The sequence below is a fragment of the Mustela nivalis genome, assembly GCF_964662115.1.
Source record: "Mustela nivalis genome assembly, chromosome: 2".
Taxonomy (NCBI): Eukaryota; Metazoa; Chordata; class Mammalia; order Carnivora; family Mustelidae; genus Mustela; species Mustela nivalis.
The window spans coordinates 8,224,596-8,237,631 of record NC_139021.1 but is presented as its reverse complement, the minus strand read 5'-3'; the positions used below and the strand labels follow the sequence as shown (position 1 = coordinate 8,237,631).

Sequence of the window (13,036 nt, the reverse complement as noted above, 5' to 3'; positions counted from 1 at the left end):
GAGGACAAGGGGAGTTAGAGAGGAGAAGGGAGTTGAGGGAAATTGGAAGGGGAGATGAACCATGAGAGACTATGGACTCTGAAAAACAATCCGAGGGTTTTGAAGGGGTGGGGGGTTGGAGGTTGGGGGAACCAGGTGGTGGGCATTGGAGAGGGCATGGATTTCATGGAGCACTGGGTGTGGTGCAAAAACAATGGATACTGTTAGGCTGAAAATAAATTAAAAAAAAAAAATTGATGGCTCAGAAGTGACAAAGCAGGGTCAAGACCCACCATCCTCTCCATCTAGGAGAAAGGAAGTACCCTTGACCTTGACCTTGAGTGGCTGAGGAAGCAAGGATAAGCAATTGGCTGCCGGGGGTCATAGTGACAAGTGACAACTAGTGGATGTCTTTGGAGTTGCCAGATAGGTGAGGGGAAGCTCAGTTGGCTCCAGAACCTCTGAAGCCCTCACACTTCTTCCTCTGTTTCCATCCTACTCCTAAGACTTTGGGGTACCTAGGCCTGGCAAGCCTAGCTGGGGATACACTTACCTAAACATTTTTTCCTTTGCTGTGGAGACACAGGGCTCCTCCCCCTCTCCAGGCACTGTGCCAGTCCTACAAAGATGTGCCCCAGAGGAATGCTTGGTGTGATTTAAAAAAATGAGACTGAGCAAACCAGAGCAAGTATAGTGCTGTTCATGGCAGAAGTATGAATAAGGAAGGCTTCCTGGAGGAGAAGGCAAGTTAGAGGAATCTAAATATGCATGTTTGCTTACCAGGCAGTCAGAGATAAGCAAGGTGTGGAAATTATTATAGTTGTTCATTCAAATATTGCTGGTTCTCTGCTGTCTGGCTACATTCCCAGACCCTTCACTTGCTTTGGCCAGTGAGATGTGAGCTTCATGGAAAGTTCCAAGAGATAATGCATGGTCTGCTCATGCTCTCTTCTTCCTGTTGTTTGTGATCTGTACTAATGGAGAGGAAGCTTCTATAGAGGCCTGGGTTGAGGACTAAGGACAACGAACACATGTCCCCCTCCCCCCTAACTTTGATTATGCAGAGTGTGATTTAGGGGATGCTTGTTGCTGCAGCAAAAACTTGCTTGCCTTGACTGATGCAAATAAGCCTCAGTTTCCACCAGCAATGAAAACAATACAATAAAATACCTTGGGGGAGAAATAGCATCTCTTATCAGGTGAACCCTAAGAGTTCAGTATGGCTATTGTATAAAGTATGATATGGAATGTAGGAGAGGTGGGCAGGCTGAATACTGAAGGCTCTCCTGAATTTACCCAGGAGCTCCATGTTTCCCTTTCTTGCAAGCCAAGGGGAGCCATTAAGAGTTGCTTAAAAAAAAAAGAAGAGTGGAAGCTATAATGTGGAGAATGGGTTGGAGGTGGACCCACCTTGATGCTGGAACACCAGGGGAGGAGTCTGTTCGAATAGTACAGGTGAAAGGTGAGGTGGACCCTAGTGAAGCCATGGCATGGGGTTGGGAAAGAGAATTCATCCAGCAGAATCTTTAAGACATGATGGTGGCTGAGGGAGGAGAGGGCAATCTCCTCCCAGACCTCTGCTCATCCATCTTCTTGGCTCACTGTCTTCTGATCAATGCTTTTGTATTTGTTGTCTGTTTTGATGCTCAAGATTGCCCTCAAAATTCAGCTGATCAAATAATATTTCCGCTTGACAGATGAAGAAACTAAGTCTCAGAGAAGTGCATGGGCTGCTTAAAGATCCAAGGGCCTGAACTCAGGTCTCCTGCTAGCCAAGCTGGTCTCCTTTCTCCAAGTCTCTCTGACCTCACTTACTCAGATGTTTCAAGGGTAGAAGTAGGTATTTTGGGGAGCAGGGTGGGGAGCACCCAGGTAAGAGGAAGCTTGTAGGAGGTGGAGCTGTTGCTTTCTAGCCATACTTACCAGGCTGATTTATCTGTGAGTGTTCAAGCATATGCTACATACATAAAAGGCAATATGCTCGAAGGAAACCCCATATACCACAGTCTAGATTTATAAGACTCAATGAGTGATTTTTATTCCACTGTTAAAGGCTTTTTTTCCCCCTTCTTGCTCTATCAAACTATTCCTTATAGGGTTTCTTAAAAGAGCAATCTCTGTCTCCCACGATGCTTTTAAAATGCAATTTATTGCACACATTTTATTAGCATTCTGCTGCTTAGGAATGCAACCCATGATCAAAATGACACACATCCTCTCATAGAATTATGGCCGCTCAGGATGTCATTAGTTTAGTATTTCCAGTTGTGGTCATGGCTGTTTTAGACAGGAATAAAGTGAGACCAGTCCATTGTATGTTTTAAAATGGCTTAATTTCTCCAAGTCAAACTCAAGGTAAAATATTCTGTAACTTCACCGGCACAGAGGCCTGTAGGACTTGGAGAGATAGCAGCTGGGAGCCCTGGCTCCTCATTCTGTCCTTGACACCAAGCACCAAACACCACTGAGACCCAGGCCAGGCTTTGCCTTCTCTGAGTCTCACTCTCCTTTTCTGTGAGGCAAGAAAAATGGGAGAGGCCTTGGGTGGCACTTCTATATTTATTCTTTTAATTATTCGTATCCTTACTTAATCTTTTTCAGCTGCTACACCATTCTCCCCAAAACAAAATATGCGGAAGTCCAAAACGTAACGCAAATAAGAGCAAGCAGCTCTTGAAATCCTGTGTTCCAGGCCATTGTATTTCCATGGGAGACCTTGGGAAAGAAGGCTATGGGGGATTTTGAGGCTTAGATGACCACTCATGTGGATTCTAGCTTGGGGTATGCGTGGAAGTTTCTCCAATCTCCTTCAGTTACTGAGTAGCTCTGAGAACTCAGGTAGGTCACACAGCTTCTTCTCCTTATCTGTAACAATTCATGTTGCACTTGAAGGGTTCTGACATTGGAAAAATCCAGCACATCCTTCCAATGCACACGTGTTTCATGTGCATCACATTATGTACGTGAATGCTGTTTCTTCCTGAGCACTAAATCCATGCTGGGACTAACAAAAGCATTTTCATGTATTAGTGCATTGACTTCTTACAACACTACCCACAAGGTACTTGCATTCCCCTCAGTTTTCAGATGCAGAAGCTGAATCTCAGATTGAGATTGAGGAAATTGTTCAAGGTAAAAAAGCTATCTGAGGGGTCTGAAGAGGCGAGGGGTGGGAGGTGGTGGGTTTGGAGAGGGCATGTATTGCATGGAGCACTGGGTGTGGTGCAAAAACAATGAATACTGTTATGCTGAAAATAAATTAAAAAAGAAAAAGCTAGTAAGTGGCAGTTTTATACATAAAGATCTGGCAGTTTTATACATAATTGGTATAGATCTTGTCTGAATACCCAGTCCAATCTTTTAAAAAGGCGGAAGCTCAATCTTGCACTTGCTCTTTGTATAGTCTGACACAGTAGGGCTGGATAATGTGGTGGATGGATTCTAGAATGGTCCCCATGACCCCTGCCTGCTGGTGTTCATTCGTGAGGGTGGCCAGGACCTATGGCTTGCCTCAAATGATCGAGTACAGCAAAGGAGACAGGATGCATGTGATTACATTACAGAAGATTGTAGCACCCTGTTCTGCTGGAGTCTCCCTCTCGCTGGCCTGATGAAGCAAGTGGTTCTGTGGGGTGCCCACATGACCAGGAACTGAGGGCAGCTGAGGGTGGCCTTAGACTTCAGCTGATGGCTAACAAGAAACTGTCCCACAGTTGCCAGGAACCTAGAGCGTCACTAGCCAAGTAAGCTTGGAAGCAAGTCCTTGTCCTGTTTAGTCTCTGGATGAGAACACAGTCCTGACCCTGACCAATTCCTTATTGACAGGGGATCCAGGTAAGCTGTGTCTGAACTCCTGATCATAGATACTGTGAAAGAATAAGCATGTACTGTGTTAAGCTGATCAGTTGGGGGTAATCTGATGACACAGCAATAGATAACCAACAGTCGAACTTTCGATGTTTTTCCTTTTTGTTTTTGTAATCATCACTATAATCCAAAATAGCCTTCTATCAAAAGAAAAAAATTAGAGACAGTGGATTTTCAGACAGCAGAAGGGAGATGATTTGATGTCCAGAATCCAGGTCTGGCACGATCAGTGCCTTCAGACCTAACTTGCAAGCACTGGCTTCATGTTTTCTTGTGGGCACAGCCCCTTCACCCAGCCCCACACTGCCTGCTGATGTCCTGCTGAAAATGCTGTGGCAGAGAATAATGCATACTCTCCAAAGTGGTTTCCTGTTGGCCCATAACCATCCCACTCCTGTGGGTGGTAGCACTAATTTCTTTGAGGACCGCCCCCGCTCTCTGCTCCTGTAAATTACGTGGGATCTAGGAGGAGTCAGCACAAAATACTCATCGTGCTGCATGTCCCATTTCCCCAGCCCCAGAATGGGTTCAGGGATAAACACAAGACCCGAGCAGGCCAATGGGATTTATCTCTGGAACTCCCATGAGGCCTGCTGGGACAGTGACACCTGCTCTTTCCACAAGGACTGCTGTCCTCTGTGAGGTTCATGCCAGCATACGTAGGGTGTTGGCATTTTTCCCACTTTGCAGATAAGGAAATTGAAGCATACAGAGAAATGTAGTCATTTATCTCAAGTTTTCTACTAGTGACCATGGAGCTGACCTTGGCGCTCAGATCTCTTTGGTTCTAAAGCCAGCTTGGAGCTACTGATGGCAAAGCTAACAGTAACAAAGCTGTCCAGTCATCACTGGGATTACTCAGCAGGAGGCATAAATAGTACCTACTGGGCACTGCTCTGTGTTCATGATGATGGAGGTGGAGGGGTGAGCCAGTCCTGATCAGGCTTCCTGGGAACCTTCTGTCTAGTTAGTGGCAAAGATGCAGAATCACAACAGTGTCAAATAGGGTTCTTTGCACTTATCTTGAGGCCCACCTCCCCATTTTATAGGTCAGGAAATTGAGGCCCAGAAGGAGCTGCCTAAGACCTGCAGATGGTGGGTTCCAGAAAGTTTACATGATAACCAGGGCTGGGATAAGATCCCACGATCCTGGGATCGAGCCTGACACCGGGACCCTTGATCAGCAGGGAGTCTGCCTCTGCCTCTGCCTCTGCCCCTTCCTCCTGCTTGTGCTATTTCTCTCACTGTCTCAAATAAATAAATAAAATCTTTAAAAATAAATTAAATTAAAATAAATGAATATGAAATGAAATGAATGAAATGAAAAAATTAAATTAAATTTAAAAATTTAATTAAATTAAAAAATAAAAATTAAAAAATGAACGAATGAATGAACGAATGTGGCTTTCAAACTCATATCAGGGAGATCATATGATAGTTGTCTTACCTATTCCTATTCCTTACCTACTCCTTACCTATTCCTTACCTGTTCCTACTCCTTACCTATTCCTTACCTGTGCCTCTCACTCCTACCTCGCACCAGTCCTGACCTGACTATTAGCCATGCCTCTGACCTCAGGATTCCCCCAGAAAGCCTGTCTTGATGCATTCCTACAGCATGTCAGATTCATCAACTGTTTATTCTTTTTTTATTTTAATTTTTTAATTTTTTTATAAACATAGAATCTATTTTTATCCCTGGGGTACAGGTCTGTGAATCGCCAGGTTTACACACTTCACGGCACTCACCAAAGCACATACCCTCCCCAATGTCCATAACCTCACCCTCCTTCTCCCAACCGTCCTCCCCCCAGCAACCCTCAGTTTGTTTTGTGAGATTAAGAGTCACCTCTTCGACCTCTGCCGCAACAACATCTTCCTAGGAACATCGCCAAAGGCAAGGGAAGCAAAGGCAAAAATGAACTATTGGGATTTTATCAAGATCAAAAGCTTTTGCACAGCAAAGGAAACAGTTAACAAAACCAAAAGACAACTGACAGAATGGGAGAAGATATTTGCAAATGACATATCAGATAAAGGGCTAGTGTCCAAAATCTATAAAGAACTTAGCAAACTCAACACCCAAAGAACAAATAATCCAATCAAGAAATGGGCAGAGGACATGAATAGACATTTCTGCAAAGAAGACATCCAGATGGCCAACAGACACATGAAAAAGTGCTCCATATCACTCAGCATCAGTGAAATACAAATCAAAACCACAATGAGATACCACCTCATGCCAGTCAGGATGGCTAAAATTAACAAGTCAGAAAATGACAGATGCTGGCGAGGATGTGGAGAAAGGGGAACCCTCCTACACTGTTGGTGGGAATGTAAGCTGGTGCAACCACTCTGGAAAACAGCATGGAGGTTCCTCAAAATGTTGAAAATAGAACTGCCCTATGACCCAGCAATTGCACTACTGGATATTTACCCTAAAGATGCAAACGTAGTGATCCGAAGGGGCACATGCACCCTAATGTTTATAGCAGCAATGTCCACAATAGCCAAACTATGGAAAGAATAGATGTCCCTCAACAGATGAATGGATCAAGAAGAGGTGGCATATATACACAATGGAATACTATGCAGCCATCAAAAGAAATGAAGTCTTGCCATTTGTGACAATGTGGATGGAACTAGAGCGTATCATGCTTAGTGAAATAAGTCAAGCAGAGAAAGACAACTATCACATGATCTCCCTGATATGAGGAAGTGGTGATGCAACATGGGGGCTTAAGAGGGTAGGAGAAGAATAAATGAAACAAGATGGAATTGGGAGGGAGACAAACCATAAGTGACTCTTAATCTGTTTATTCTTTTTTATAACTTGTTCCCAACAGACTTTTACAGGAATATTACACCTCTTGAGGTTTTAAAATCAGTCATCCACCAGCTCAGAGACTCTAGGACAGGGGGTTCTGCTCACCTAATTGTCCTGGGCATTGCTTCCTTCGTATCATATTTTAATCAATCAGAGATCAGGGTTTTGAAGACTCCTCCTATTTGCAGAGACATTAATCTGTATGTGTTTTTTTAAATCCTGCCATAGACTCCATGAATTAGAGTAAGAATGAGGGGCTCAATGCCCCCAAATGGGTCCCTTTTGCAGGTGGAACAACTAAGTCTCAGCGAGTCTGTGTCATTCGTGCTCAGACCTCTGATGAACAGCATCAGCTCTGAAACCCAGCCTCCCGGATCCTCCGTAACCCTAGAATCATGGCCCTTCCCTGCTGTGCTTTACACTGTAAATAAATCCCTTTCTGTGGGGCCAATCAGGAATCCTCTGTGATGTAGGATTGGAGTCAGGTCAGCAAGGATGGATTTATTCTGCACACAGTCACTTCTATGAGGCAAAAGTTTAGGCTCCCCTTTATTTTGACAACCTTGGGGCTTTGTAAGAAAGGAGAGGCACAGAAATACATAAATGACTCTATTTTTTTTTTTTAACTCAGTCTTACTTGCATTGTCTCCCTTCCCTTGGAGACTGTGTGGCTGTGTGTCACTGGGAGGATGGAGACTGCAGAAGAAAACCCAGTCAGGCCTCTTTCAGAGCCTCAGGCCACGCCGCTCTGCTCTTGGCCATGCCTCAGTGGCCCCATGTTACAGTTGCGGGATGAACTCTAAAAGGAAAACAAAGGGAAGCTTTGCATGTGTCCTTGGGAGATACATTTTCATCAGTCAGCAAAAATCAAATAATTTTGTACAAATATTTGGGGAAGGACTCATCCCTGCCTTTAGAAGGGGGAGAAGTCAAAGACCGGAGATGTTCGGTGATGTTTACTCTAAACTATCCAAATATTAGCACTGTGCTCCAGCTGAGGAGGGCAAAGGGGTAAATAAACACCCAATCCTACAGCCTCGCCATTGCCATGCAGAGTGCAGCGGGAGTTAGCAGTAGGAACAGACTCTCCCAATGGAATGTTCTGGTTGATGTGGTGTGGGGGAGAGAACGTGACGTGTGGAGTCGGGCAGGGGCACTTTGAATCCTACCTGAATCATTAGGAATCTGCAACCCAAATGAGGTGTTCCAGTTCCTGTGGACTTCGTTTCTTCCCCTAGAAAACGGGGATGCGGAATTTAGCCAGAAGCCCTCTGGGATCCAACGTGCTGGCCTGTGTAATTGTTCCTAATACACCACAGGTCCTCAACATATAGGATTCCCCTTTCTACCTGCTTCCTCTAGCTGAAACCAGGCTCCCACCCACCCCCCACCCCCCACCCCCCCCCCGTGCTGTATGCTTTTGGGCCCTGGCCGGTCGGGCCCCCAGACACAATGCCTGAGGGAGGCGCTGGGTAATAGCAGTTTATTTTAGAAGCAGCCCCGGGAAACAGGAAGAAAGAACAGAGAAGGGGACATGGGGAACAGAAAACCCATGGGGATGTGTGTCATGGAAGTGATCTTGATTTTGTTGGGCCATCTGAGATGGGTCCAGAATGCTTTCCAGAAGTGTCCCTCTGAGAACAGAGGGTTAGTGCCCTGATCCACTGATGGAGGGTGACTCCTGGGATGTAACCTTCACCCCCCAAGTTCTTCTGGACTCTGCACAGAAAATAGGAAATACAGAAGCTCTTCTGAGTCCAGGCATTTCTACCATGGTCCACCACCACTGTGGTCAAAATCAGACGTGAGTCAAGGGGTTTTAACATCAGGACCCAAATCAGCTGCTCCATGAGACCTAGGACAGACTTTGCATGGCACATCTCTTGTCCCTTGGCTGTAGAAACTGAGATTTGACTCTGGCTGCAGTACTTAGCGGCTGAAATGTCTCTTTTAACATTTCAAGCTTCAGTTTCATCCCCAAACTGGGAGGCATCAGTGGGCATTGAAAGGGTTAACAACTATTCAAGAAGCAGGAGAGTGCCAGGGAGGAGAGAGAACCCTTGTGGGCTGTACTGTGTGTCCTTGTGGATGTGAAGGGCAGTGGCAAAGTGATAGTAGTGGTCTAGGTGGTGGTGATATCAGGAGATTGGAATTTGCTGGAGCCTGGAGATTTACCCACAATCCAGCCCACTCTAGAGCCCCATTCTGCAAAGTGAGGTCTGCAGATCAGCAGAAGCAGCCTTACCTGGAACCTGCTAAGAATTCAGACTCCCCACTCCCTCCTCCCAGAGGGAGGGATCAGAATCTGCCCAGTAGTGAGATCCCCTGGCCATCTGCATGCTGCTAACTGAGAAGCCCTATGCTAGTGGGAGGTCTCTAGGCTGGTGAGGATAGAAATGAGGGCTTGGGCACTCTTTAACTGGGGTGGTAGAGAGGGAGGAGGGAAAGGCAGGAGTTTCTAGGTTGTCATCATCTTTCCTTTTTCCTTCCAGGATCTGTGGGGCAGAGATTTGAAGCTATCCCAGAAGCAGGAGACTCATTGCGCCTGGAACTCTGGTTAGGCAAGAAGCTTTAGATTGGTGAGTCATTAGCACATGGTAAGAACAACTAGGATTTATTGGACGCCTTTGATGTGGAGGTAATGGGCAGGCCCTTTCCATATACTGTCTCCTCTGATCTACACAACACTGGAAAGTGTGGTATGGTTATTGCCCCATTTTACAGATGAGAAGGCTGTGATGTGCACAAGTTATTTTTTGACCTTGATCATTCAGGTAGCAAGCGGAGGAGAGAGAATTCAAAACCAAGTAGGCAGAGATGAGAGCATTTTCTCTGCCCAATGATGCTGTTTTCCACATAGAGAGACATGCAATTTCTAGAACATTCATGTCAATTAATTGTTTACTAATAAATGTCACCTTGTATCGCCTTGGTATCCTTAAGTAGAAACTAGCACTGTTGTTTTCCTTTTTTGCAGATAAGACACCTGCGACTCAGAAAGCTCATGTGAGTGTGGGAGCCCAATAGACAGCAAGTTGTAGAGCGAAACTGCAGACCTGACCTGAACACTACTGCAGACCTGAACATGGCTCAACCCTCCAAATATTGTGATGTGAGCTGCCTATTCGATACTCATTCCCTTCCTCTTAGTTTACAAAACCCTGATTTTGTTCAGCATGGCAAAATACCCAGCCTCAGGCATTGAATCATGATTGATTGAAACTAATTATGACAATTCTATTAATCATAGCATGGCATTCTTTTTTTTCTAACCTCCCTTTCAGATAGAAGTGCTTTGGTAACGGATGTGATACTTGGACTGACAGCAGCCATTTTGCAACCATGAAGCAACTGGTAAGAATGGCGAGAAAACGATTAGCAGGAGATTTGGTCTCTCCTATCCTGACCAAGCTGTGCAACCAATACTAGGAGCTCTCTACCCCTAGGCCTCTCATGTCTCCCCTACAAAAAAAACAAAACAAAACAAAACAAAACAAAACAAAAAACTATTTTATTTTAGATTTATTATTTATTTTAGAGAGAGAAAGAGAGAGGGAGTAAGAGAGCACACATGGGAGGTAGAAGGGCAGGGGGAGAGGGATAGAGAATGTCCTGCAGGCTCTGCACTGAGCATGGAGCTCTATATGGGGCTCAATCTCACAACCCTGAGATCACAATCTTAGCCAAAACCAAGAACTGGACACTCAAGTGACTACACCATCCAGGTACCCCAAAACTTCTATTTTTAAGCCAATATTAGTCACATTTCCTACATATGTCTGTGAACACATTCCTAACTAACAAACACATCCTTCTAAAAATGAGGTTAGTGGTTGTATTGATTCAGTGATGCCTATGTGAGAAGAGTGGAGAACACACATTCAGCACTCAGTTATGGTGGCCATTATTTTCTTACTCTGTGGCTCTGCCTGAAGGCTGAGAAGCTTTTCCCATTTCCCGGGCTTATGGCATTCTATATGGGTCTCCTCCAGTCAGAGCTTATCCCAAGCCAATTAGTCCTCAGGTTTGTTTTGTTTTATTTTTCCTAGAGAAAGAGGGCACCTGTGCATTTGAGTTGGGGTGGGAAGTAGAAAGGGAATGGAGGAGGGAGAGAGAGAATCCCAGGCAAACTCCATGCCCAGTACAGAGCCCAAGACAGGCCTACATCCCACGACCCTGAGATCATGATCTGAGCCAAAACTAAAAGTCAGATGTTTAACCAACAGAGCCACCCAGACATCCCAACCCTCAGCATTTGAACTCATCTCCTTGCTGTCTGACATGCATCATTTTGTCATCCTCTCCCTAAGACTTTGCCAGATGAGGGTGGGAATGCTCTAGAGAGTCTCACAGAGAACACATAATGGATGTCTTCTTCTCTTCCAGCTGTTCCTGGTGTCTCTGAATGGGCTGTTCCTGGTGAATCTCAGACCCAGGATCCATTTGCAGAGTGATGTCAACCCAGGCTTTGTCCTTTGGGTGTGGAGGGGCCTGGGGAGCGGGGGTCTCACACAGGTAGAGTTAGACAGTGTTCTCCACTTTGGTACCACCTGCTAGAATGCTAAGTGGTAATTTGTTCCTCCAAATATCTGGTAGCTGCTTGCTTTTGAAACCTCATTTGTACTCCAGACATGTTTACTATATGATTGAGGAAATGAAGGAATGAATCTTCAACTGCTTTTTCAATTATCTGTAAAAATATCCCCATAGAGCCCTCAGAATCTTTTTATACACACCATGCCCAGGTTCCTCCTCATTATCCTCTTCCTTAAATGGCAGATATTGGAAGAGAACATTCTTCCTTGGGCTATAACATCGCACAGGTTAGTATAGTGGCCAATTAGGAACAGTAGTGGTAACCAAAATATAGCAGCTTGATTAATGGGCGCGCTGCCCTTAAATTCCTAACTATTGAGCCATTGTGAACGGATGGAAATAGCTTTCTCTGAAACAACTCTATTGCCCCTTGTATAAGGAAATCAGCTAGCCCTTCAAAGATCACTGAGAGGTATAAAAGCACAAAAAATAGCATAAAATCAGAAAGGTGGAAAGAGAAGACAAAGCCAGAATGGAGAGAGATTGGACGGTTTCTCTAGTGGCACCTGACCGATGGTGTCACCAGCTCCCTAATGAGAAGAGATTTGAGTGAAGACAAATAAAACTGCAAAAGATATTACATGCTAAATATACTATACAATTCAATTTAATGATGTATGCTTTATTTTTTGATACCATTCATCCATTCTCAGGTCATCTTTTGGTGTCTTTACAAAACCCTAAGTAAAAGGAGACTTTAGATTGTAGATAATATGAATTGATCAACCTGACACTGAACGATGCCTTCAATGTTCTCGTTCGGTGTTGGAAGAACCAGCGAATAAATTCATGCTCCCAAAGGGTGTTTGGGCAAGGGGTCTTCAGGGAAAGGATATAGTGCACTATACCGATGGCCTCCACTCCTTCTGTTGGGCCATATGACAAGCATGGTGAATGGGAAGTGGGATAAAACTCAATCTTTCCCCTCAGATAGATGATATTCTGGGAGGGTAAGGCAGACATAACACCAGCATTAGCCCAATGACATAAATTTCATGGAAGCTTTGTGTCTGACTCTTTGGGTGGGGGTGGGGAAGATGAGAGTTTGGAAAATGCCCATAGAGTTGGGGCCTTTACAATAGAATCTGGGAAGGAATGTTGGTGGTGTGACAATAGAGCATGGTGGGGGCCACTCTGCAGCCTTTGAAGGAGAGTGAGCCTGTTGCATTAGTTATTGGCCAGGCTGTCAAATGCACAGGACATCATAGGAGGGACAGTAGAGGCTGTGCCCTTGGAGAGCTGAGCTTTCTTGGCATGCAGGAGAGAATGATAAAAGATGGCAGTTGATGAGACTTAGGAGGGGGATTATACCTACTCCTGAAAGGTCTTGTATACCTCACCAAGGGGACCTTGTGTTGCTTCTACAGGCTTTTAGTCATGACATCAACATGGCAAGATTTATAGTTGGACCTCCCAGCAGTTGCCCTCCTGGGGGACAGAGTGGAATAAGAGAACCAGGGAGGCAGTGATTCTTTGATTGCCTCGAGTTTGAAGAGCTTGTGGTCCCCAGAGTGGGGCTCTGATTCTCTAGGATTGCCAGTCTGGTAGGTGGGATCAAGAAGACCTTCTTGGCTGTAACCTTTTAGAAAACGTTGGGCATCAGCCTCTACTGCAGGATGATGTTCAGCTGATCCTTCTCCAACCACGTTGGCAATGTGCGAGCAGCTCTGGGCCAGGATCCTCAATATGGATCCTTGAGAAAGGGCAAGACAAAACTGAATCTCATGGGTCACAGGAGGAATAAATCAGGTCTTCTGACCTTGATGT

The 13,036-nt window shown here is 45.1% G+C and overlaps 1 long non-coding RNA gene across 3 annotated transcripts in view; it reads left to right on the top strand.

The window, feature by feature from the left end:
• The window catches only part of LOC309854404, a 55,686-nt gene extending 43,806 nt beyond the window's left edge, over window positions 1–11,880 (top strand). Inside the window, exons 1-4 of one of the 3 annotated variants that reach the window (XR_014306204.1) lie at window positions 8,892–9,057; window positions 9,166–9,252; window positions 9,962–10,027; window positions 11,060–11,880. This is a non-coding gene — a long non-coding RNA (uncharacterized lncRNA). Of the gene's footprint in view, window positions 1–8,891; window positions 9,058–9,165; window positions 9,253–9,957; window positions 10,028–11,059 lie in introns of those variants that run through there. The other 2 variants (XR_014306202.1, XR_014306203.1) reach the window with 2 other exon arrangements.
• The last annotated feature ends 1,156 nt before the right edge of the window (window positions 11,881–13,036 follow it).